Source organism: Lagopus leucura, unplaced genomic scaffold (assembly GCF_019238085.1).
Source record: "Lagopus leucura isolate 7727_CA_CO unplaced genomic scaffold, USGS_WTPT01 Super-Scaffold_100001, whole genome shotgun sequence".
Classification (NCBI taxonomy): domain Eukaryota; kingdom Metazoa; phylum Chordata; class Aves; order Galliformes; family Phasianidae; genus Lagopus; species Lagopus leucura.
The window spans coordinates 77,398,532-77,424,605 of record NW_024962262.1 but is presented as its reverse complement, the minus strand read 5'-3'; the positions used below and the strand labels follow the sequence as shown (position 1 = coordinate 77,424,605).

The 26,074-nt window shown below is 38.6% G+C and overlaps 1 non-coding gene across 1 annotated transcript; it reads left to right on the top strand.

The window, feature by feature from the left end:
- Window positions 1-1,680: 1,680 nt before the first annotated feature.
- LOC122178432 lies at window positions 1,681-1,783 on the top strand. The gene has a single exon (XR_006178324.1). It is a non-coding gene; the product is annotated as a U6 spliceosomal RNA (small nuclear RNA).
- Window positions 1,784-26,074: the final 24,291 nt, after the last annotated feature.

Here is a 26,074-nt window from a genome sequence, read left to right as displayed (position 1 = left end):
GCAGAACAACTAACCAAAACTGACCAAAGGGATAACCCATATCATATGGTACTGTGCTCAGCAATAAAATTGCAGAGTTGACTGGAAAGTAAGAGAGTGCTTTATTTAGAAAAATATATTGTACTGCAGTCTGTGATGTGTCTCACAAAAGTAGTATTTGGCCAGGTTGGATATTAGGAAAAATTTATTCCCCAAAAGAGTAATCCAGTTTTGGGGAACAGGCTGCCAAGGCAAGTTATGGAGTTACTGTTGCTGGAGGTGTAGAAATGTATAGATATGGCACTTAGGGACGTGGCTAGTGGGCATGGTGGTGATGGGCTGACAGTCAAACTAGATGATTTCAGAGGTCTTTTCCAACTCAATGATTCTATGATTCTATGATTCTATATGCCATTTGCTAACTAAACTCTCTGTTTTTTCTTATCTTTTTATCTTGAAATCTCCAATACACAGTGCATGGACACAGTAAGCTACTTGTTTGATAGCCATAGATAGAGCAATCTGGTTTCCTTTGTTCTCCTACGGTAATTAATAGCGGAATCAAAGACAAACATAAAGAAATAAACAACAGGGAAAAAAAAAAAAACAAAAAACACTTGTATTTCCAAATGTTTATCTGAGTTTGATAAGTCAAAATGTCTTAAGTATACAAGATGCATATAATAGCGATATGATCTGTGCTATAAACAGAGAAAAACATTGGAGAAATTATTTATTTTATACTAAAAATATGTAATAATTTTGTTTGTTTTAGTAAAGTCAATTGTAATTGGACTTCAAAGTGACACACTTGAAGTTCACTTTAATTTAAGATATACGTAGGGTTTAATAAAAAGTGTTTTTTACCGGAAAATACTAAGAAAGGAAAATACAGAAATCAAATGTGATTACAGAGAAAATAATATCAAATGGTTCAGATTTAACATTAATATTTATCATTGTATACCAACTTAGAAACCCTGTTATCAGTTTAATGTGGGCAGAACATTCTGTATGCACCAGGCCAAATTATTATGATCCACAGATGACATAATTAGGCTTTTTTGCCTCTACAGTAGGTTAGTTGGTATAAGAATATTTCTAAGAATATTCATGAAAGCAAACTTAATTGTGGAAATGATAACATGTTCTACAGTTACTTGCATGCTTTAATGTTTGAATTAAAACCTACCATGTCATTAAGACTGCTTTAGTATAAAAAGTTAAAGATGCTTTGAAGGGCTTAGCTGAATTACAAGCAGCAAAACAAGATAGAGAATGCACATGGATCACAGAATCATAGAATTCTAGAGGTTGGAAGGGATCTCTAGAGAACAGAGTCCAACTGCCTGCTAAAGCAGGTTTCCTACTGCACACGGCAAATGAAGGCGTACAGATCAGTCTTGAATATCTTCAAAGAAAAGCACTCCACAACCTCTCTGGGCAGCCTACTCCAAAGCATCATCAATCTCACAGTAAAGTTTTTCTTGTGATAGTGTGGAACTTCCTGCGTTCCAGTTTCTTACCACTGCCCCTTGTTCTATTGCTGTACACCACAGAAAACAGTCCAACACATAAATTTGACTCCCACACCTTAGGTATTTACAAAGCTATGAGATCACCTCTCAGACGTTTGCTCTTCTGATGGACCAGTTCCTCAGTCCCTCAGTTTCCTCTTAAGTGAGATGCTCCAGACTGTTTTTGCTTCAGCAGCACATATACTAAAATTGGAACAATACAGGGAAGATTAGTGTGCCCCATGCACAAGGATGACATACAAATTTGTGAAGCATTCCATATTTTCATTCTACTGGAGAAGCTGGCAGCTTGTGGCTTGGACAGATACACTCTTTGCTCATAAAGAACTGTCTGGAGGGCTGGGTCCAGAGAGCAGTGGTGAGCAGATTTAGATACAGCTGATGACCAGTCATGAGTGGTGCTCCCCAGAGGTTGGTACTGGGGTCTGTCCTGTGCAATACATGTATTGATGACCTGGAAAAGGGGATTGAATGCACCCTCAGTTGCAGATGGCACAAAGCTGAGAGGAAATGTTAACCTGCCTGAGCATATTAAGGCCCTTCAAAGGAATCTGGACAGGCTGAACAGCATAGCTGGGATGAAGTCCAACATGACCAAGTGCCAGGTCCTGCACTTTGGCCACAACAACCCCTGACAACTCTACAGGCTTGGGGCAGAATGACTGGAAGACTGTGTAGCAAAAACAGACCTGGGGCTACTGGTCAACGGTTGGCTGAACATGAGCCAGCAGTGTGCCCAGGTAGCCAAGGCCAATGGCATCCTGGCTTGTATCAGAAATATAGTAGCCAGCAGGAGCAAGGAAGTTATCATCCCTCTGTACTCAGCACTGGCAAAGTTGTACCTTGAGTACCACATTCAGTTTTGGGCCCTTCACTACAGAGAAGACATTGAGGTCCTGGAGTGTGTCCAGAGAAGGACAACAAAGCTGACAAGGGGTCTGGAGCACAAGTCTTATGAGGAGCAGTTGAGGGAATTGGGATTATTTGGTCTGGAGAACAGAAGGGTTAGAGGAGACCTTACTGCTCTTTATAGTTACATGAAAGGAGATTGTGAGGAGGTGGAGGTTGGCCACTTCTCCTGCATAACTAGAGATAGGATGACAAGTTTGCAGCAGGGGAGGTTTAGGTTGGATATTAGGAAAATTTTCTCCTCTGAAAGAGCAGTCAGATGCTGGAACAGGCTGCCCAGGGAGGTGGTTGAATTACTGTCTCTGAAGGTGACATTTAGATGAAAAATAGTTAGAATTTAGATGTGGTACTAAGGGGCATGTTTTAATGGGGAAATACTGTTGGTGGGTGGACAATTGGACTAGATGATCTTGGAAGTCATTTCCAACCTTGGTGATTCTATGATTCTAATCATCTTTGCGGCCCTTGGCTGGACTCTCACTAGAAGTTCTCTGTTTTTCTTTAACTGAGGATCCCAGAACTGGACAAAATACTCCAGACGTGCCCTTACCAGTGCAGAGTAGAGGAGGATCACTTCCTTCAACCTGCTGGCTGTGTTGTTTTTAATGCACCCCAGGGTACCATTTGCCTTTTGGGCCACAAGGATACACCGCTGGCGCATGGCCAACCCATTGTCCACCAGAATATCCAAGTCCTTCTCTGCAGAGCTCCTCTTCAGCAGGTCAGCCCCTAATCTGTACTGATGCATGGGGTTATTCCTCCCCATGTGTAGGACTTCGCACTTCCCTTATTGAGCCACATCAAGTTCCTCACTGCCCGGCAAGGTGAGGCAGATTTTGTGTCAACTACAGACAGAACTGACTTAAGTTGAGGAAAATTAATTTTATTTATTGTCAATTAAAATATTCAAGTAGACAGGAAGAAGGAAACCATATAAAAACATCATCTGTCCTCCCCCTTTCCTTGGTTTACCTTCATTCCTTTATTTCAGACTCCTCTACTCTGTCCTGGAGTGGTGTAGGTGGGTATCATGGAGGACAGAGTTACAATAAGTTAGAAGTGGTTTCTCTGCTTCTTCTTCCTCCTCACACTATTTCACTGCTTCAGTATAGGCTCCTGTAAGAGATTATTATTTTTATGCCATTGCCTCAAAGCTTGCTAATGAATAAGTCCTAAGAAGTCCTTGACCAGGGTTGAGAAATCCTTTTTCTAGAAAACACAGATGAACAAGTCCTGGGTAAGGGTTGTGAAATTCTTTGTCTGAGGGACACAGATGGACAAGGCTAGGAGCAATGAGAGAAAGATAAGCTGCAGATTAATGGCTGGGAAGCAATTTTTTGTGGGCTCATCTCGAGGAAGATGGCTATCTCAAAAGGTACTGCACAAGACTCTTACCCAAGCGCCCAGGAAAGCCATGCTGGCAGAAGAAGAAGGATAAAATCATGAGGTTTAGGGTTTCTGACAACAGATTCCTCATGAAGAAAAAGAGGGTTTTTCAGACATGAGAAGCCTCACATCCTGCCTCTCTTCCTCCTGGACCTACTGTGGCGTAGCACCTTCCTGCTGCCTAAGGCCAGCCATGCTGCTCTCCCCTGAAAGGTTTCTGACAACAGATTCCTCACGATGTGATGCCTGCATGCTGAAGAAGAAAAACAAAGGTGTCTGCCATCAGAAGCCCCACAAGCTGATGCCTGCATGCTGACAAACTCTCTCCTGAGCCCACTACCTGAGTTCTGCTGCTTCTTTCTGGACTTACCGTGTGGCTTCTTCCTGCTACCTGCTTGCTGCCCAAGGCCGACCACACTGCTGATGCTCTCCCCCTGCGCTTTTGCCTCAGACCTTCGGAGTGGTGTGCAACAGGACCACTGCTGAATCCTGGTGGTGACTATCCCTGCTTTACACAATTCTTGCTTCTTTCCTATCTTTTCTATTGCCCTCCTTCCCTTCCCCATCACTCTAATTCATAATAGTCACCGTCCTCCCCTTCCCCATCTCCCTGATTAAGATTTGTAATAAACTGGTCGGACCAACATTGTTTCTTAATCTCACGCCGGGTATACATGTATCAAAGAACTTCCTCTCCCTGCTATAAATTGGAGCGAGACAGCTCCCCACAGCCCACAGCTCTTTCAGAGCTTATTCAGGCTTATTCATCTGCTTTGGTATGTGTCTTCCATTCACTCTGGTGTTCGTTCCCTCCTGTTTCCCTCTGATCATAGTGTTCCATTTATTGTTCTCCCCTGTTTTTGTCCCTCCTTCTCCTTTCTCTGTGCAGTAGTTTCTGCCCTTCCTTCCCCAGGCTTTCCCAACCCTGCAGGGCGGCTGCTGGGCCCAGCCCTAAGCTGACCCATGGAGACAGCTGGAGCCATCTGTCTCATACAATAGAGCAGCACCAGCCTTGTCTCATGCTGCCGCCCCACAGCTCCCTGACTCTCCATAAACAAAAGTAAAAATAGTACATGTCTGTCTACTCTTTTTTGGCATACATATCTATACAGATAATGTCTCTTCTTCCTATATACAAGAGAAATACAGAAGAGAAAATTTGAATGAGCATAAATGCACACACCAGGAGACATCTCATTCTACAGAAATGCATACACAGAAAAATTTACAACTTGGAAACATGATCATGAAAAAGACAGATATTTTCATTGAACTTGTTCCATTTCATAGCTCAGTCATTGACATCTGTGAACCAAACTGACAAGATTTTACATTTTTATAGTCTAATGCTGTAATCTACATATTTGTATACTATGGCAGTTTCTATGCTGTGCTGGAAAAGGTTCCAGTTCCTTGTCAAACCCATATCTCTACTAAAGGTTTATTTTGTATATAAACAAAGTGTGGAATTAAGAGTTCTGTTGAAAGAGATCACTTCAGATGATTACCTCTATAAATTCTCTTTTTCACAGAACATATTTCATTCTACTCAAAGTCAGAACAAAGCTAAAATGTCCTACCAAAATGTCTCACTGGTATTTTGCACTTTATGAACTGTCAGTATGATATAATGTAAAGTCAGAAACACATATATAACTGTATCACAACCCACTGGAATGGAAAGTCTGCAGAGAAAGCACTGGAAAGAAATTAGAGAGAATGACATAAAATATAAAACTGAATGAAAGATGTTACTGGTAATCTGTGCTGTTGACAAAAGCCTATTTTCAATCCAACTAACTTTTTCCCTTTCTCTAAAATGAAATGAAAGATCACTGTAGATAATAATTTCCCTCCCCCACAGCCCACTGCTGGACAAAAAGGAATGGCATTAGACAGGGTGTTTAAGGTCTCATGGAAGTCAAAGATCTCACATTGCTCTGACAGCACAGGGCTAGAAGGCTGTCTCTCTCACCCCTCATGACCCAGGGGTTTACCACCCGGTGAGGAGACTTAAAAGCCATCTGCTGGAGTACTAGCTCTCTCCAGGCACTGTAACAGGGGGCTGGGCTTGGGACAGCTAAATGTATTGGCAAAGTGTTGCCATTCCTTTTCTAGGAGATGGCTCTAGCTCATATACTTCATATGCTACTTTAAACTCTGCCAAGCCCCAAGGTCACCCTAACACTGGCCTTATAATCTGTGAGCCGTAACTAACTCCTCTGCAGTCTTGCTCTACTGCACTCAACAGATATCAGGTGAAGTAAAAAATCTGTCCCCACATTTAGGAAGCATAATCTTCATGTCATTAAGTAGAAGGATCTCCTGAAATATGATAACATTTTCATTCTTATGACATACTTAAACATACTCCCTTACAATCCCCTGAAATAAGAGTTCATATAGTTTCTTTTCCAACAAAATATTCGCCGCCCCCCCCCCCCCTTCACTCTTCCAACTGCATCATCCTGCAGGATTTTTTATATCTCAGTAGACAGATAGAAATAATACTAATTCTTTCTGTTGGTAGCAGACCATATAACTCTAGACTATAAAACAATATATATGCTCATTTGTTTTCCAACATCGTTTTCTCCTAGCCATACTTATTCCCACGGAAAAGAACATAAAGCCAGACTGAATGAGTTTACAAGATAAGCAAATGTGGATGACATTTGGCCATGTCACAGCCATTATATTGATCCAAACCCAGATTAATTCCATGATATTGTTATGCAATGACATGCTACCAGCCTTGAATTCCAGCTGAGTACAGATTTCCAAATAAGGGCAGGACAGGACAGGTACCGGGCAGGACACATCTAGAGATTTCAAGATGAAAGAAATTTCGAAATTGATTGATCAAATTGGGGGGGGGGGAATAAAATAAAATAAAAATGCAACAACTGCTGGAGGTTTAAGGAATTTTTAAGTTTTGAGAATATTTCTATACTTCCTTTTGTTCCCAAGGAAAAAAAAAAAAACAAATTATTGTTGATGCTTGATTTCATTCAGTGGACAATTTGAAGTTTTTATATACTTTGCTATGTCATCTGCTATCTACTTTCAGAGCAAGTAAACAAATCTGTAAATGCAATTCAGGAGATCTTTATCACTTGTGAATTAAAACATTCTGAAGAGTAATAACACATTATACAGTCTACTGATAGATACTATTCCATGCTGTCCATAAAAAAAGCCATCTAAAGCAATTTGCCCTTCTGGTTGCATTACATTATTAATAAGGCACACAAATAAGAAAAATTCTAAAGCATAACTTTTAGTTTTGTTTCTAAAATCAAGGATAGGTCTTTTTTGTGACATAAAGGAAAAAAATACTTGTTATATCTTCAAATGTCAAAGTGGTTTGTGTGGACTCACTTCAAAAAATAACGTCTAGAAGTTTTCTGCAGTGCACAGTTTTCATCCATTAACTAACCTAACCTAAACACAGCCTTTCCTGGAGGAACCACTGTCAGAACCAAAGTAAAGAAACTGCAAATGCTTCATGTGGTCTCTTTGTCATGGCCATTCCTTAAAATTGTTCATACATTTTTTCACTAGTATTGGAAAATAGCAATGCCCTTCAGAGTTCTCATGGATGCAGCTACACTAGTGCTTGTCTTAAAAGTCTGGATCTTCATCACAAGACTTCTTGACTCCATTAAGAACCAGTATAGAAACTGGAAAACCTCAGTAAACAGTAGTTGAACACTTGATTTTTGCAAGCATGAGGACTTTTTATTTTCTGAGGCAATCAGCACCACTGCAGGTATGTTCTGCATCAGAGTGGGAAACTGTGACTGTGAGTGGTGGGTACTGAAAATGGGGAGATCCCAGGACAACGAGAAAGCAACACAAGGCTGCTGAGAGCTGCCTGGAGCCTCCAGTCCACACAAGAGCATATGACATGATGGGGGCAGGGCCAAGAGCAGCAGCAGAACATCCCTAGACATACAAAGACAAACCAGGAGTGCAGTGACCAGGAACATGGCAAGTAGGACAGGCAGTAAGAGCATGGCACTGCAGTTCATGCAAGATGGCCTGCTTTTGTCTTATCTGGGAGCAGGAGGGAGCAAAACTCCAATGAAAAAAATGTGGTGACCTCCTGCCTCAGTGATTGATCTGAAGCAGAAATGCAGACAGAAGAGTTACAGTTTTTCTGGGCTGATGCACAGACCCAGACAGACCTCACGAAGAGCTGCCCAGACCTTCAGTTATGGGGAACTCCAGAATCTGGAAGTCCCCCAGAGGTTGGAGGAAAGACTGAAATGTCCTAGTTGCAAATGCGCCTAGCTGACAAATGTTTTGAGCAGGTAGCCAAGTTACAAAAGAAAATCACAATGTTGAGAAGCCTCTGGCAATGAGAGAGATTGATGTGTGACACGAGCAGACTGATAAGGAACTCAAGTTCCTGCAAGGGGGAGAAGCTAAGCAAACTTTCAGTCATGAAGAGACATACTGCAAAAACACGCAAGATGAGGGAGACTGCACTCTCATCTCTGCTCAGAGCAAAGGAAGGAGTCTCTCCCCTTTCCCCTGAAGTCCTCTTAAGCAACAGGTACTAAGATCTGGGGATTAGAAAAGGAGATGGTGGAGATAATGGTTCAGATCCAGAAAGGGGCAACTATGTTATCATGGCCCAACCAAGGACCCAAGTCAGAACGAGTGTTGCCAAAAAAAATGCAAAGGATATTTGTCAATGAGGACTCCTCACTGAGTAACACTGAGGAACCCATTTGGAACCTGGATAATCTCTCTTGAAAGATTTGCTACCTGCCAGGGGCCTTCATTCAGGACATCAGGAAGAGGCTACCAGATATGATAAAGCCAGAGGACTACTCTCCACTTCTTGTCTTTCAAGCTGGATCATCAGCTGATCAAGAAGGACAAGAATATATTGGACAGCAGACTGGTTGGGCTGATCAGAAGAACTTTAAACTAGAATTGATGGGGGAAAGGAATGTACTCCTATGTGACAGAGAGTCAGGGAGCACTGTCACTTTAGGAAGCATGGGGGAAAGCATCAGATTTGTCCCAGAGGAATTTGGGACGGGTCCTTCAAGATGATAATGGCCGATAGCCCTGCTGAAGTGCCTCTACATCAATGCACACAGTATGGGAATTAAGATGGAGGATATAGAAACCATTATGCAGTTATAAAACGACAACCTAATTGCTATCACAGAAAAACAGTGAGTTGAATTGCACAACTGGAATACTGTGATTGAGGATTATGAGCTTTTTAGAATGGGTAGGAAATGCAGAAGAGGTGAAGAAGTTGCCCTTTATGTTAAGGAGTGAGATTATAAAGAGCTGTCTCTGAGAAACAGACAAGATCAGTTTGAAAGCTTTTGGTTTAGGATCAGGAACAAGATCAGTAAAGGACATGTGATGACTGGGGTCTTCTACAGGCTGCCTGATCAAGGGGAGCCTGTTGAGAAAGCCTTTTTGCTTCAGCTACAAGATGTTTTGCACTCACAAGTTCTTCCTGATGGGGGATTACAACCATGCAGATGTCTACTGGAAAAACAGTACAGTGAGCTGCAAGCAATCCAAGAGAGTTCTGGATTCTGCTGAGGATAAATTTCTCGCCCAGGTTTTGATCATACCAACCAGACGTAGTTACTGAACTTGATTCTCACCAGTGCAGAGGAAATCATGGAAGAGGTAAAGATTGGAGGCAGACCGGGAAAGCATGGAAAGCATGTCATGACTGAGTTCATGATCTTGAGAAATATGTGTCTGGAAAAGAGAAGATTCAGGACCCTGAACTTCAGAAGAGTGAACTGCTATCTGGTTAAGGAATTACTGAATGACATTCTTGGGAAACTATCCTAAGGCACATAAGAGTGAAACAGAGTGGGCAGCTCTTTAAGGACTTCTCTTGCGGAGAAATCTATATACATATGTATACATATATATAGTATCATTCTTCAATGACTACTTTCAGGAGTCCCAGTAGTGATTCAGGTACCTTCTCACTTTGTCAGTCAGCTGTCATCTTTTAGCTATGTATATATTAATTCTTTTTACCTGTGTCTGTTTCTTCTCTTGTCAGGACCTGGCATTTTTATGGCCTTTCAGTTATTTCATAATAAAGACACATGCTTTTAAACTTCCAGACTTTCTCTAACTTTTATGGATCAGTTTTTGGTTGTCAAATTAACATTTGAGAAGCCTAACTTCAGTTCAGTGAATTACTTACCTCTTGGCTGAATAAGAAGCTCAGGCTTCTAATTTTCCTCATTCTGTCGCAATGTTTTTCAGATGGCCAAAGTAGGCTATGCATGATAGTCAATTTGGTTATTCCTACCAATGCAGAAATTCAAATACCAATAGGGGTAAATGCATTTTAAAAAATATATAATAATAATAATAATAATAATCCATTTTATCTTTCAGCACAAAAAGCATTTTTCTGAGTATTAATAATTTTGAGAGAAATGCATAGCATTGAAGAAACAACACTGTTCCTCCAGGTCTTAATCCAGCAAATTATGAAAATACTTCAGTATGATTTTTGGTCATATAATGTCAAATTTAGAACTTTTTTGTGTGTAATTCTTAATAATAACACGATTTTTATTATTCATTTCTAAGATAGTAAATTGCTATTTTTTTCTTAATTCAGCACCCATATTCTAGTTTTCACTCTTTTCCTTTACTCTGTAGCATTTCAGATGACAACTACATTGAAAAGTCTTTTTTAAAGCTCTCACACATACTCATGTGATATTGTAATTTAAATATCAAAGTCATATTGTACTACTGATTTAGTTCTGTTTCTGTGTGGACTTCTGCTGAATATCAGGGGTACAATATGGAGCATAAGTGAAAATCATCTCATTAAAAACTTTCATTTAGTGTGTATCATTGACTTATTTTGCTTCAAATCTTTCCATATCTTGCAGTAGGATATTTTTCATCATTGGCAGATTCAAAATAAGAAAGGTAGTCTGTAGTGTTTGTGATATCAAGTGAAATTGTTGGTGATACATTCTCATAAATCTCTATACTATTTCATGCTATTTAGAGTAGTTGTAACACGGAGGTGATTACTATGAATGACACTGTCGTTTTTCTGCTCCATTGTGATACTTAACAATCTAAATAAGGAAGCAGAAAAATCACTGATCTGTGAACTTGACATTTTGACTTACAACTCTAAAGCTAAGAACTAGTTTTCTGAGGCTCAGTGACATTTTATTTCATTTTAAACAGTCAGAGTTTTCCTGGTTTTTTTTCAGAAGACTTCTTAATTTCACAGCTAGAACAATTGCTTGATTTATTTTTTGAAGAGTGGGTGAATTCAACACTGAAGCAGGCTATATAGAAAATCAGTTTCTGCTGAAATCAGTGATAATTCTATACAAACTATAAGGGAAGCAGATTGGGGATTTAAAAGTCTCTTGATCTTTGCCCCATGTTGTTCATGAGTAATGTCAGGGGAAAAAAAAAAAAAAGAAAAAAAAGAAGGAAACATACATGTGTACATGTGTACCATATTCTTTTATTCTTCTATATATGTGTGAACAAAGAACTGAACAAGCCGGGAGAGGAGATTCAGACAAAAAACCCTCTGACAAGAATTTTTTTTCTGTGGAAGGAATTTGTGGAAATTAGTGTGTGATGAAGGTCATGAGGTTAGAGATTGTCTTCCTTCCTTTACCAACTCAAGAGTCAAACTGGAGGAAAAAAAAGATTGCAAGTAGCTGAAAGTTGCTCACTAAGCTTTGTAGCCAAGAACACTCTTTTTACAGCTGTTGAAATTCTTGAAATCATTTTAAGATCTGCCTGAAAAGGGTAAAATCTTTACATCTTCTGAGGCTCCTTAGCACTCTTGTAACATAAAATAGCTCTAAAGTGAAGCATGATTACCTATTTCAGAATTTCCCACATGGATATAGTGTGAGAATTCTTTGTTTTCTGGCTCAAGGCTTGCTTACTGAGGTATTTTCTTGTGATAAGACTCTGACTGATTTTTTTGAGGAGGCAAGTGATGGGTGCTATCATATGACAATCAACATCACTTTGTGGACATTTGAAAGCACCTTCCTTCAGAGCTGTCTGCTTTCGGAAGAGAGTGCTCAGGAGTGTTTACTGGTGGAAGATCTGGCCTGTGACTAAACAGCTCCAGCTTGGTATGGGAAAATTGGGGAATGATACCATCATGTCCTGTGAAAAACAGGATGCAGGTGGGCATCCCTGCTCCCTCTTATCTGCTGGCAAGGCCCAGAAGATGGGAACAAAGGAGTTTCTGCTGAGATTTCAGAGCCAAAATCTGCCACTCCAAGGACAGCTGACTCAACCACTTTGGATTTATACATAAGTTGGTACTACCATTGAAAAGTCGTCGTCATCATCAATGGAACAGCAATGCCGGACGAACCACCACTACTGAAGATCAATGACTGAACTACAAACCACACCGGATCCATGGTGGTGACTATCTCCCTCTTGCTTCCTATAAAGACTTTGCTTCTTCTTTCCTGTCTTTCCTATCACCCTCCTACCCTTCCCCATTACCCTAATTCATAATAGTGTCCGTCCTCCCCCTCCCCGTCTCCCTAATTAAGATTTGTAATAAACTGGTTGGACCAACATTTGAACCATTGTTTCTTAATCTCACGCTAGGTGTATAGTATCAAAGAACCTTTTCTCCCTCATATAAATTGGAGCGAGACATAGAAATCTCCAAATGCTGTCAAACTTACAGCTGTAATTCCAGTACTCTGTTTTCAGTACTATGTCATCCTTACAGAAATGGTACATGGTCTCAACTGAGTGATTAATATTTCTTGTCAATGGGCAAATGTTTCTTCAAGATTTTTCCAGTAGCGTGTTCTGAATTTACAGATGATGAACATTATGATCTGCCATCATTACATTTGTGCAGGAGATGTTATCAGAAACACCAGTGCAGCTTCACTGTTTCTATATGATTTCATGTTGTGAGAGCCCTAAGCTTCCTGGTATGAGTAATGGCTCTCAGTGCTCAATGAGCATACTAATCCATATTTATATTATTTAAGACCTTTGAAAACATTTTGTCTAAAGAGACACTTATTATAGACCAAAAGAGGAGGGAAAAATGAAAGAATAGATCTTTCCATTATTGAATTTTGTGACAATATCTTCTGTACAAATTCTCAACATGCACATCCCTCCAGTGTATTTACACTATTGCTGTAACTAAACCACCCATTTGGAGGTATCTTGGCAGTAACTGATTTATTGCTTGTAGAACCAGGCAGTACTTTACCAAATATTAATATGAAATGTGACAAACAACAAAAAAAAGGAGCACTTGTCTTTCTAGATAGGTTAACACAAAGCTTAGCCAAAGCTAATTTAGTTTCAGAAACTCACTATGGGGCTGGCATGGGAGGTGATCCCAGTATGAATTTATAACATGTTAGGAAAAAGTGATTGTGAACATAAAGCAGATTTATATGACAAGCATCAAAACAGTCTTGTGAAATAAATTTTTAAGGCCACAATGTCATGCTTTAGTTGCTAATATACATAATTTGCTTTGAAAATAATGTTTCCTATTTCTGTCAATGGAAACTACAACAAGGAGCACAATAAACAGAATCACAGAATCACAGAATCACCAAGGTTGGAAAAGACCTTCAAGATCATCCAGTCCAACCATACACCTATCACCAGCAGTTCTCACTAAACCATGTCCCTCAACACAACCAACACAATGTCCAAATGTTCCTTGAACACCTCCAGGGTCGGTGACTCCACCACCTCCCTGTGCAGCCCATTCCAGTGACTGACCACTCTTTCAAAAAAGTAGTATTTCCTAACGTTCAGCCTGAATCTCCCCTTGTGCAGCTTGAAGCCATTCCCTCTAGTTCTATCACCAGTTACACGAGAGAAGAGGCTGACCCCAGCTCACTACAACCTCCCTTCAGGTAGTTATGGAGAGCAATGAGGTCTCCCCTGAGCCTCCTCTTCTCCAGGCTGAACATTCCCAGCTCCTTCAGCCGCTCCTTATAAGGCCTGTGCTCCAGACCCCTCACCAGCTTTGTTGCCCTACTTTGAACCCACTCCAGGGCTTTAATGTCTTTCTTGCAGTGAGGGGCCGAAAACTGGACGCAGTATTCAAAGTATGGCCTCATGGGTGCTTAGTACAGCGGGGCAATTACTTCCCTGTTCCTGCTGGCAACACTGTTTCTGATACGAGCCAGGATGCCATTGGCCTTCTTCTGGGCGCGCTACTGGCTCATGTTCAGCCAAGCACCAATCAATACCCCCAGGCCTATATCCTCTACATAGTCTTCCAGTCACTCCAAGCCTGTAGTGTTGCTTGGAGTTGTTCTGGCCAAAGTGCAAGACCCAGCATTTGCTCTTGTTGAACCTCATCCCATTGGCTTCAGCCCAGCTAACCAGCCTGTCCAGATCCCTCTGCAGGGCTTTGCTACCCCCAGGCACATTGACACTTCCAGCCAACTTGGTGTCATCTGCAAACTTACTGAAGGTGCACTCAATGCCCTCATCCAGGTCAAGAAGGATATTGAATAGGACAGGCCCCAGCACTGACCCCTGGGGAACACCACTAGTGACAGGTCACCAGCTGCATTTAGCTCCATTCACTACCATTCTGACCCTGGCCCTCCAGCCACTTCCTTACACAGCCAAGAGTGTACCTGTCCAAGCCACAGGCTGCCAACTTCTGCAGGAGAATACTGTGGGAGACAGTGTCAAAGGCTTTGATGAAGTCTAGGTAGGCTACATCAACAGCCTTTCCCTTGACCACCAGACAGGTCACTAGATCATAGGAGATCAAGTTGGTCAAGCAGGACCAGCCCTTCAAGAACCCATGCTGGATAGGCTTGATCCCCCAGTTGTCCCACACATGCCGCGTGATCTCTCTCAAGACAATCTGCTCCACCACCTTCCCTGGCACCGAGGTCAGGCTAACAGGCCTGCAGTTCCCCGGATCCTCTTTACAATGCTTCTTGTAGATGGGAGTCACACTGGCAAGCTTCCAGTCTTCTGGGACCTCACCAGTCAACAATAGATGATGGAAAGTGGCTTGGCTATCACCTCCACCAATTCTCTCAGCACTCTTGGGTGAATCTCATCCGGACCCATGGACTTGTGACAGTCCACTTGGAATAGTAAGTCTATAATACTATTTGATAGAGCACATTCTCAGCTAGAAAACACTATTTTTCAGCATAGTCACCACCATTAGCTGTGCATTTTTGCCGGCAAAGTAGGAGAACCTGCATGTTGCACTTGTAAAAATCTGCACCGTTGGAAGTGACTCACCTTCTCTGCTGCCACTGCTGAAACACACCACTCACCATCTCACTATGGTCACATCTACTCCATTCAGGTCTCCAGCAATGCTCAGCAAGCATCAGTGAATGTCAGTGGGTGCTATTTTTGCTGCATGGAGAAATTCAGTGACAGACATTTACTTCATACATGTTTTTATGTTAGATGCTGATTTGTCAGACTGTCCCTCTGCTGCCATCGGTCAAACAGCAGCATAACATAATCGAATATTGGCAGGAAGGTTCAACCTCTGCTGCCATACCACCAGCACTCACTTGTGACGTCATGGGCCAACATAATAAGACAGGAGTCATTACTTTTGGAGTATCCCTCATATATATGTTTATATTCTTGTCTAAAATCCAATTTAAAAAGAACAACGTAAAGAAACAAACTACAGAAATATATAATCATAGAATCCTGGATTTGTTTGAGTTAGAAGTGACCCTTAAAGGTCATCTAGTCCAACTATCCTACAATGAAGAGAGACACCTTCAGCTCAGAACTCGGTCCAGACTAATCTTAAATGCTTCCAAGGATGAGAAGTACCACCCTTAAAAGTAAAAAACTTTTTCTTTATATCCAATTTAGATCTCCCCTCTTCTAGTTCGAAACCATTTCCCCTTGTCCTATCACAGCAGACCTTTCTGAAGAGACTGTTCCCTTTCTTCTTATAGCCCCCCTTTAGATACTAAAAGACTACTATCTGGTCTCCCTGTAGCCTTCCAGACTGAACAGCCTCAGCTCCCTCAGCCTGTCTTTGTGGGGAAGGTGTTCCATCCCATGGGAAGTACTTTCTAGGTTAGCAGAAAGTCCATGTTAACTGAAAGCACTCTGTCCATCTCTGGGGTCCCCAGTGCAGGAGGGACATGAAACTATTGGAGAGAGTTCCACAAAGGGTCACAAAGGCGTGGAAGGGACTGGAGCATCTCTCCTATGAGAAGAGGCTGAGAGAGCTGGGACTGCTTGGTCCAGTGGAGAGACTACACAGGGGAAATCCTTTTAATGTATATAAGCATTTGATGGGAGAATGTGCAAAGATATAACTGGGCTCTTTTCAGTGGTGCTTTGTGCCAGGACTAGAGGCAATAGGTACAAACTGGAACACGCTATGTTCATCTGAACACCAGAAAACATTATTCTGTGGGCAACTGAGCACTGGAACAGGATGCCCAGAAAACTGTCAGAGTCTATCCTTGATGATATTCAAAAGTCACCTGGACATGATTTTCGATGTGTAACTCTGGCTGGCCTTGCTTGAACAGGAAGATGGACCAAGTAAACTCCAGAGATCTCTTCCAATTTCAGCCATTCTGATGTTGTGACTGTGAAATGCTGTGGAATTAGACTTGCTGTTTCCTGATAATATATTCTTCCATTTAAATTATTTTGTTATCTACAAAATCCAAATGGAATCAGTGTGCATATACCATACCCTTTTTATGACAGGTCTTCTCATAAGCTTTGTACTTGAGGGCTTAAATATGGATAGCCTAAGTATGAGTTATGATAGAGAGCCAAGCAAAAAGCTGGTGGGAGAAAAGGGAGAGTTTTTAAGCTTCCCTTACAGGATTAATTCTGTCAGATCTCTAACAATTTAAACTGAAACTTCTATGCAAAGCATTTGTGTATTTTTAAATAAGAAAACATTTTTGAGAAAATGTTCAAACAGATTTGTTTCTCCCTTTTCCTATGCAGAAATTAAGAAAACATTGCATTCATCTGACACAAGCAAAGTCAAGTGAATTAACTATTTCTCTCTCAGGGAAAAAAAACAAAAAACAAAAACAAAAAAAACTTTGAAAACAAATGTCTGCAAGTTTTTTTTAGGCCTTAGGCCAGAAAAAATTTAAAAGTTTATTGTTTATTCCTCCAGTCCCATTGCAGCATTAGTGTGAAATGTGAGGAGGCATTTTAAACATGTTTCTGTCAAAGCCTAGAAGTTCTTCGATTCCATGTACAATCATTCCCAGTCACTGCAGACAACATCAGCACATTTCTAAAAGCACTGAAAAAGTATTACATTGCACTGCTTTTGTTTCTTTGCATTTTAATGTGTTGAATATAAAATTTAAATTATCTCCTTTTTGAAATGTATGGTATAAGATGTGACAGAAAATATCTAATGTTTAATTGAACGTTATGATTCTTTTAAATTTATCTCCATTTGAATTTTCTTCTTTATTGTTTAATTCCATTTCAGTATTAGTCATTGTCATTTGCAGTTTTTAAAAATACTGTTAATTTATACAAAAATAAGAGATTCATAATTCACTGAAACAAGCTAAGAAGGCAAGTTGTTGTCATTTATATTCTAAAATTTCTTCTCCACGATTTTGCTGATGCCTTTCTCCTTATAGTCACCTTGTTAGCTTTCATTTCTTTCTCTTACATGTAATTATTACAATATTTATATTTGTAATTTTTGTGAAGGACTGGCTTGTTTGTCTGTTTTGTATAATTTTGCATGAGGAAAAAGACAATCTGCTGTTTATTCTTTCTATTTTCATATATTTTGGGTTAAGATTTCCTACTAATAAGTCTCACTAGGGCATATTTTTTCAGCTATTAAACATGACCTATATCTTACAATGTAACTTCATGTTAAGGAAAGAAATGAATGCAAGAAATTTATAATTCAAGAAGCAGATTGAGTAGCAATTGATTAGACATAGAAAATTCTGAAAAGCCTTAGAAAGTAATTCATATTAGAAGCTCTTACAGGCTCGGTATTATCCTCACAGTCTTATGTCAGCTACATTTCTAAATACTATTGAGCAGCTTTTCAGGTTCATGTTCTTCATCAGTATCCCCAGATATCCATCTTTATCTTTCAACATCCATTTAGAAGCCCTCTCTTCCCTACTAAAACATATAAGATATGGTAGAGATAGCTCAAGAAAATGTGGATTTGAGTCAGACTGAAGATATCAGTACTGTAGATACTGACTCAGATGCTCAGAGAAGAGGATTGAAATCAGAGGACAAGAAGATTTTACAGTCACACGAATGATAAAACAAACCTTTCCCTTAGCATTTGCACTACAAAACATTGACAATCATAGAATCACAGAATATTCCAAGCTAGAAAGGACCCACAAGGATCATTAACTCTAACTCCTGGCTCCATGCAGGGCCACTCCAAATTCTCAGAAGTTCAGATGCTTCTTGAATTCCATGACCTCTCCTAAGGACCATGATCACTGCCCTGGGGAGCTTGTTCCAGTGTCCAGCCGCTTTCTTGGTGAAGAACTTTTTCCTAATATAATCTGAAAGAAGCATTTTGGAGCCTTTCAAATACTGTTGTTAGACCCCTGAAAAAGACTGTACTTTACGTATGTAGAGAGATGTATAAATACTGTATATGTGCATCATATATATGCAATATATATGTATTGTATACATGGACAATGTAAACGGCATTTATACTGTATATTTTGCAGAAGGGAATAAAATAATACTAAAATAAAGTAATAGAGATACAGCACTAAAATATTATATGTAACAAAAATATGGCTCTGGACAGTAAAAGGCTTTATTATGTGCTCATTAATTGTACTTCAACATGCTTTTAATCTTTTCAAAAATCCTTTTTACTACTTGATGAAAGAAATTATTATTTTTTAAGTAAAATTAGCTGAATTCTTTTTTTGTCATCTATACAGTGAAGCACTGCAACAATCATATGATAATAGGATGGTATTTTACACTCATTGAAAAACAGTAAGTAAAACAATTTTCAATACTGCTTAGGTTGGAAATACCTTATGGAGGAAGTAGAAAGACATTGAGGCCCTGGAGCGGGTTCAAAGATCAACAAAGCTGGAGCAGGGTCTGGAGCATAGGCCTTATAAGGAGCGGCTGAAGGAGCTGGGATTGTTCAGTCTGGAGGAGAGGATACTCATGGGAGACTTTATTGCTCTCTCTGTAACTACCTGAATGGAGGTTATAGTGAGCTGGGGTCAGCCTCTTCTCTCGTGTAACTGGTGATAGAACTAGAGGGAATGGCTTCAAGCTGCACAAGGGGAGATTCAGGCTGTACGTTAGGAAATACTGCTTTTCTGAAGGAGTGGTCAGTCACTGGAATGGGCTGCACAGGGAGGTGGTGGAGTCACCAACGTTCAAGGAACGTTTGGATTTTGCGTTGAGGGACATGGTTTAGTGAGAACTGCTGGTGTTAGGTGTATGGTTTGACTGGATGATCTTGAAGGTCTTTTCCAACCTTGGTGATTCTGTGATTCTGTAATTCTGTGAGGAATTCTGAAACAACTGAGGAATTTCTGAAACCTGTTAAGTCTTTATACAGTAGCTGCTCAAAGAAATGGTGTTTTCTTTTGACTACTTCAAAAATATTGATTGGTAAGTAAAAATTAAAAAACAGTATTTTTCAGGTTTATTAGGAGCCAATTTTAGAAACTTTAAATGATATACACGACTTTCTGGCTTTTTAAAAATGAAATGAAGATTCAATAGAAGATCTTAGTACCTACTACACAAGAAACTGGTACTGTACCCTCAGAATAAAAACAGGAGAACTCTGCTGAAATAAAAAATACTATATTGTTTTCCTTTGGAGCATGACAGCCAACTCCATTTTCAAATTCCATTGTTTTCAGGATCTATTTAGGGCATTTCAATGAACTGGCACTAAAATATAATTCTGTTCTCAGGTCTGTACTTTAGCATGCTGAATAACTTGTATGCAACACAGAATCAAGTCCTTAGTAGAAGAATTACAATAATAAACACTCCATCACAAAATTTTATACTATAACAAGAAGACTTGGATTTTCAGTAAGTTCTTACTACAATAATGGAATGGGATAAGACTTTTTTTTTTTTTTTAAAGTACCTATACCTGAAAAGCCTGAACTATTTTTAATGCTGTTCAAATTCTTTAAAATACTTACATGTAGCTACTGACAACATAACAGTACTCATATGACCTGTGAATGTCATCTCCATAAAATGCAACATAGAATTTAGTTTAGAGAATATTCATCTTTTGTCAATTCAAGAGCAGACTTCCCCACTGTGATTCCCAAACATCTATTTCTAGCTTTTTAGTGAGACAGAAAGTAAGGAACAGCTCAAAACATGCCTAAAAAAATTGATGGACTTGTAAAACAGTGTGACAACATTGTTGGACCTGTATGAACCTCCTAAAGATCCACAAGGCCAAGTGCAATGTCCTGCACATGGACTGGGGCAATCCCAAGGACAAATGCAGGATGTGAAGAGAGTACTTTGAGAGCAGCTCTGAGAGAGAAAGATTTGGGATTTATGTTGATGAGAAGCTCAACATGACCAGCAGTGTGTACTTGCAGCCCAGAAAGTCAACTTTATCATTGGCTGTATGAAAAAAAAGCATGAACAGCTGCTTAGGAAAGGTGATTCTCTTTCTCTACTCATATGAGATCCCATCTGGAGTACTGTGTTCAGCTGTGGGGCCACCAGCACAAGAGAGACATTCACTCATTAAAGTGGTTCCAGGGGAGAGCCGTGAGGATGATCAGAGGGCCTAAGCACCTCCTCTATGAAGGCATAATAAGAGAGTTGGTGTTGTTTAGCCTAGAAAAGAGAAAGCTCTGAGGAGACCTTATAGCAGCCTTCCAATACCTAAAGGAGATCTTTAAGAAATGTGGGAGGAGACACTTTACCAAGTAGTATGGTGATAAAGCAAAGGGTAACAGTTTTAAATGAAAAGATGATAAATTTAAATTAGACATATGCAGTGCAGTGAAGAGGATTTCTGGAACCCATTATATACTTTAAGTAAAGAAAGGGGGATCATATTGATGCAATCACCTTCACTTACCAACTATCATAAAAATAAAGTGTGCAAAGATATAAATATTGCTATTTAAGTTATGAAAATATAGGTTGTGGTGTATGTAAATAAAACATGTTAAAAAGAGAAATCAGAACCCCTAGAGAAATATTCATGCATGGACTGTTTTTCCAATCACCTTGTTATGAAAACAAATCAAACAACAGATAGGATGCAGGTAAATGTTAGACCCACCAGCACTTACCATACTGAAAGCAGTAGAGTATATTAATAAGATATGCAGTAAGCACATAATATGTGTAGCACTTTCCCATCTAATTCACACCCAGTGATAGTACATCAGTATACATGGCTGTTGTTGAGATCAATTTAGGAATATACAGTAGGAAAAAATTATTTTTATTTTTGTTCAGATTGAAAAAAAAAGGAATTGTCAAGAAAGCGGGATGAAAGGGGAGGAAAAAAAAAAAACACTAACGTGCTAACACTAATCTCCAACATTCTTTCATAGAGATATAAAAGAGGCATATTCAGATCTGATATTAAGTGATTGATTAAAAATGTTCTGGTTCCTTGACTGTAAAAACGTCCTGTAATTCAGTCTCCAGTTATTTACAAATAAACATGAGATAAACACTGCTCGCCATACATTCTTTTGCAGATTTTTTTTTTTTTTTTAATTGTAGACTTGTTTTCCTCCTTCTTTTGCATAGTGGTTATCACAACATTCCCAGTGTTGCACAGTGATATCTGTTCCAACCATGTACTTGAAAATCATCAATGGGTGTGGTCCTTGATGCCATGTGGCAATGCAAGTACCATGACAGTAGAGAACCACATTATAATTGTTTGATGCTACCAGTAACATTCTCTGCCTCAATGCAAATTGGTGTGCATAGAAATTCCTTCAGCTGACATCTAAAAACCTTTGAAGACACTCCTGTAGCTTATTCCACAAATGCTATCAAATTCCACCCACTCTGTTCCGAATCAAGTCATGGACAGATGTACATTGAGAAATATAGGATTGCTTTGGGTTGTTTTGTTTGTTTGTTTGTTTTTTGTTTGTTTGTTTGCATGGTTGCTTAGTTGGACTTTTTAGGGGGAAAAGTACCCAAAGGGGAGAGAATGTGTGCTTGGATGAGGGTGGTTTAACTTATGTCTGGCATTCTGCACTCTGAAGTCTGGAAGAATTCCAAGAACTGTACATAAGCTTAATATCAAATTTATTTTGAAGTTGCTTGGTATTCAGTCTTTGGTACAACCTGAAATTATATATTACTAAATATGATGTGTTTTCAAAACATATAATCAACTACTGACACTGAGTGAAACACTTAACTTTACACAATAAAAGGATAGTTTGGGTGCCACTCCTACTCAATGCATTTATTTATACTTAACTGACTGTTGAACATAGCTTATGTTCTCAGTATGTAAATAACCAATGAAAAGGAAAATTCTGGCAGATGAAGGAGATGAATAAATAGATAAGTCAGTCATTTTATCATAAAAAATTACAATCAAGTTTCCCCTGGCCTCTGAAATACTGCCAAAAATTGCTTGATTTCTAGTATTTCTGTGGCCAGGTATTCAGTTTATTTTAAAATTCAGAGGAAAAAAAAAGACATAATTTCTTATTCACCACATTATTCATATCTCTACCTATGATTCTGATGGTTAGATATAATTGTCAAAGGTTTCCAAATCACTGCAGCCTTTGTTTTGCTTCCAGATTTCATTTCTTTTACTAGATCTTCCTTTCAATGTGTTTATTGTCTTTCCACTGTTTTCCAGATTGTAAACAGTGTCATGAAAAAAGAATACTATACTATTGAAAACAGGAAAAGGAAAATATAGTTAAAATATAGGAAATGAAGATATAAGTATTAAAAATAAGAAGATTACACTGTTTTTTAAGAATGTGCAGTTAACAATCAAATGTGCTAATCCTCTTTTACGATTCTGAACTTTAATACTAGAAACTCTTTTGAAATTTTCCATATGACTAGCTTGATAACAGTGTATTTGCATATGGTTTACATATGAATTAAATAAATATAGGATTTGCACACAGAAAGCACACACACAAGCTTACTGAACATTACTTTACACACAAGCTTATTGAACATTCTAGAGGAAAATTTTCAGGGCCAAAATGTTGTTACACTTTTAAAACCAGAAATGCAAACATACAAAGACGAGTCTCCATATAAATAAATGAAAAGATCGTGCCAATATTGCTAAACCTGGAAAACGTCATTAGCAAGCACTTGCCAAATTTCAAATGATAAATAAATACGCTTAATCACTCTTTGAATGACTAAAGTGTTTATCTTGACTAATATTTAGTAATGGCTCAGGAAAGTGCTCATTTGCCTTTGCAAAAATAAACGATACTGAGCACTACAAGGCCTGATTTTTATACCACTCATACTACTGTAAATTGCTAGTCCTAATGAAATCTGAGGAACAGTGTTGATACAGAGCCAGCATTGGTAATACCTATCAGGTGAACAAGCTAAACAAAGCCTTTATTATTTCAGTTTAAGGAAGAATCAGAAAAGAGTAATGAAGACCAGATTTATATTGTTTGATTCCATGATTCTGCAATGAGTGACATGGCTTAGTGGAATGGTAGTGATTGGACTAGATGATCTTAGTGGGTTTTCCTACTGTAATGAATCTATGGTTCTATGTTTGTTATGTTAGATGATTAATAATCATCTATGTTTTGTTTTGGCTGAAAGATCAGGGGCCTCATTTTAACCATTGATACATTAAGGTTTGGATGAGGAATGTCTATGATTAAAACAATATTAACTATATGGAAAATATTTTTATTGTATTTCTATATATTACAATGGAAAATAACAGTGTAAATACAGTCTACAAAATAACTTTTGGATTCATCTTCATTTGATCTATGCAATTCGATACCATAAACAAAAATCCAGCCATGGAAAAATATCCATTTCAACACTATCTGGCACTGAGATACAGCCACAATCTGGATGATATTTGAGAAGTGTTCCTTTGCTCTTTTGTCTCACTAAACACAATTGACACAAGCTGTTGATCTTTCTCTTCTCTGTCCAGGATATAGAAAGTAAAAAAAAAAAAGTGAGGTTAGAATTAACCTACAAGTGCTGTCCATCCTTGTGCTAAAGAGAAGTCATAATAATATTTATTAATCCTGAAAGGTTTACCTGGCATATCTGTCTTTAAAACATAACTTCTTTCTGTTTCAGAATTTATCTGCTTAGAAAGTTTTTCTTGAAGCCCTCTTTAGGTCTTGATGCTTTTCAAAGAACTACTTGTTTTACCATCATCCATTAGCAATGAAAACATACAATTTTTTCTCATTTTTTTTACAGCAGTCTTGGTATTTGAAGATGGCTGTGAGAGAACAGTTCTCTCCTTTGTCTTTAAAACTTCCTATCCTTCATTGGCCATATGTTCTGTAACTTTGCTCATTCTGCCTTTTCTTCTCCAGAGGTTCTTCAATTAGTCCATGTATCTTTCTTTAAGTTAGGAACTCAAAATCAGTATTCTGGATGGAAAGATTTGCATATATATTTTGCATGTACACAGATAACACTCCTTTTCATATATTCCAAAAGACAGTCTTATTTTGAACATTAACAGTTAACTCATTAAATGTATTATCTTCTACTACATTGCATTTTTCCATGTTTTTTTCCTGTCTGTAATTTATCATTGTTATTTCAAACTTTGCGTCTTCTAAAGTATTTGCAATCCCTCTTGACTTTGAATCATTTACAGAACTGGTAAGTGGTAACTACTGAAAATACTGAGCAAAATCAGACTGAGGATATGTTTCTGAGAAATTTTACGCAGTACTTTCTTCTGGAACGAGTTACTGATAACTTCTCTCTGAAGTAAGATTTTCTTACTCGTTTTACCATGATAATTTCATCTATTTCCCTTCCTCTATTATGAAGGTATCATTTCAAATAGTAAAAACTAAATTCACACTAGTGCAGATATACTTGTCAGCTACTGTTTCTCTCTTAAACAGGCCAGTCCTTATCCTGACAGAAAGGAAACTTGAATTTATTGGGATAATATATAATAATAATATATTATTATTATATTGAATATAACCTTCTGTGTGCTTGTTAAAAATCTTCTCATCACCTTTCAAGTATGTACAATTACTTCATTTCCAAGAATTGTGAGGGGGGATAGAATTTTCCCAGTAACTGAAAGATAAACTATATATCATCCACTCCCTTTTTAAAGACACAAATTACATTCTCCATTTTTCTTTTTTTCTGCTCTCTCTCATTTGTCCAGTGTCATGTTAATAGCTGTTGCAGATTTCTTCAATCTGTTCCTTAACAACCTTAGGATGAAGTTTTCAGGCCCAGCCAATCCGAAAACATTTCATTACTGTAAACCTGATTTTCTTCCATTTCAGGGTAAGATTTGGACTTCTGCAAGAATTCAGTTGTTTTTATTTATCTATTTATAGAAGAGCTGATCCAAAAGGCATGAGACATTTTAGAGCTTCCCGTGTCAGCTTTTCCTTGTAGCTAAGCAGCAAAGCAGCTCCTTAATCCTCATCTTGGTGTTAACATAAACATTTCTTGGCTTGCCTGATATATTTTATTAGGTACATTTCAGTTTGAACTTTCAGATTTTGTTTCTACTTTTTTATTGCTTTTATTCTTTACGTTCATTCTTTGTCATCTGACCCAATTTCTGTTTTCTAATAGTTTCTTCTTACATCTGAACTTAATACAGAGCTCTTGGTCTCTTTAAATTGATTTCTTATTCACTTAATTCACATTCTCTCCTTGTTCTGCACTAAAATAATTTTGATTACATTCTTGCTGTCATTTCTTTGAGGAACTCTTGGGTCTACATAATTAATCATCTCTATAATTGAGTTTGTTTTCCTTTCTTCTTTGGCTTTACTGGGATTTTATAGCTTTCAATCCTTTTCACAGTTTTAAATTAAGCAGAGAGCAAAATCTATGTTCGTATAACACTAGAAAAAAACCTGCTTGTTCTTGTTTAAACTTAGATTCAACTCCCAACGTCAGTATCTCCCACATTTCAAATATAAGGGTCTTTCACAATCACATGATGAGCTCTTTAAATTCTGCCCTTTTTTTTTTTCAGAATTGATGGTCTGTTGTAT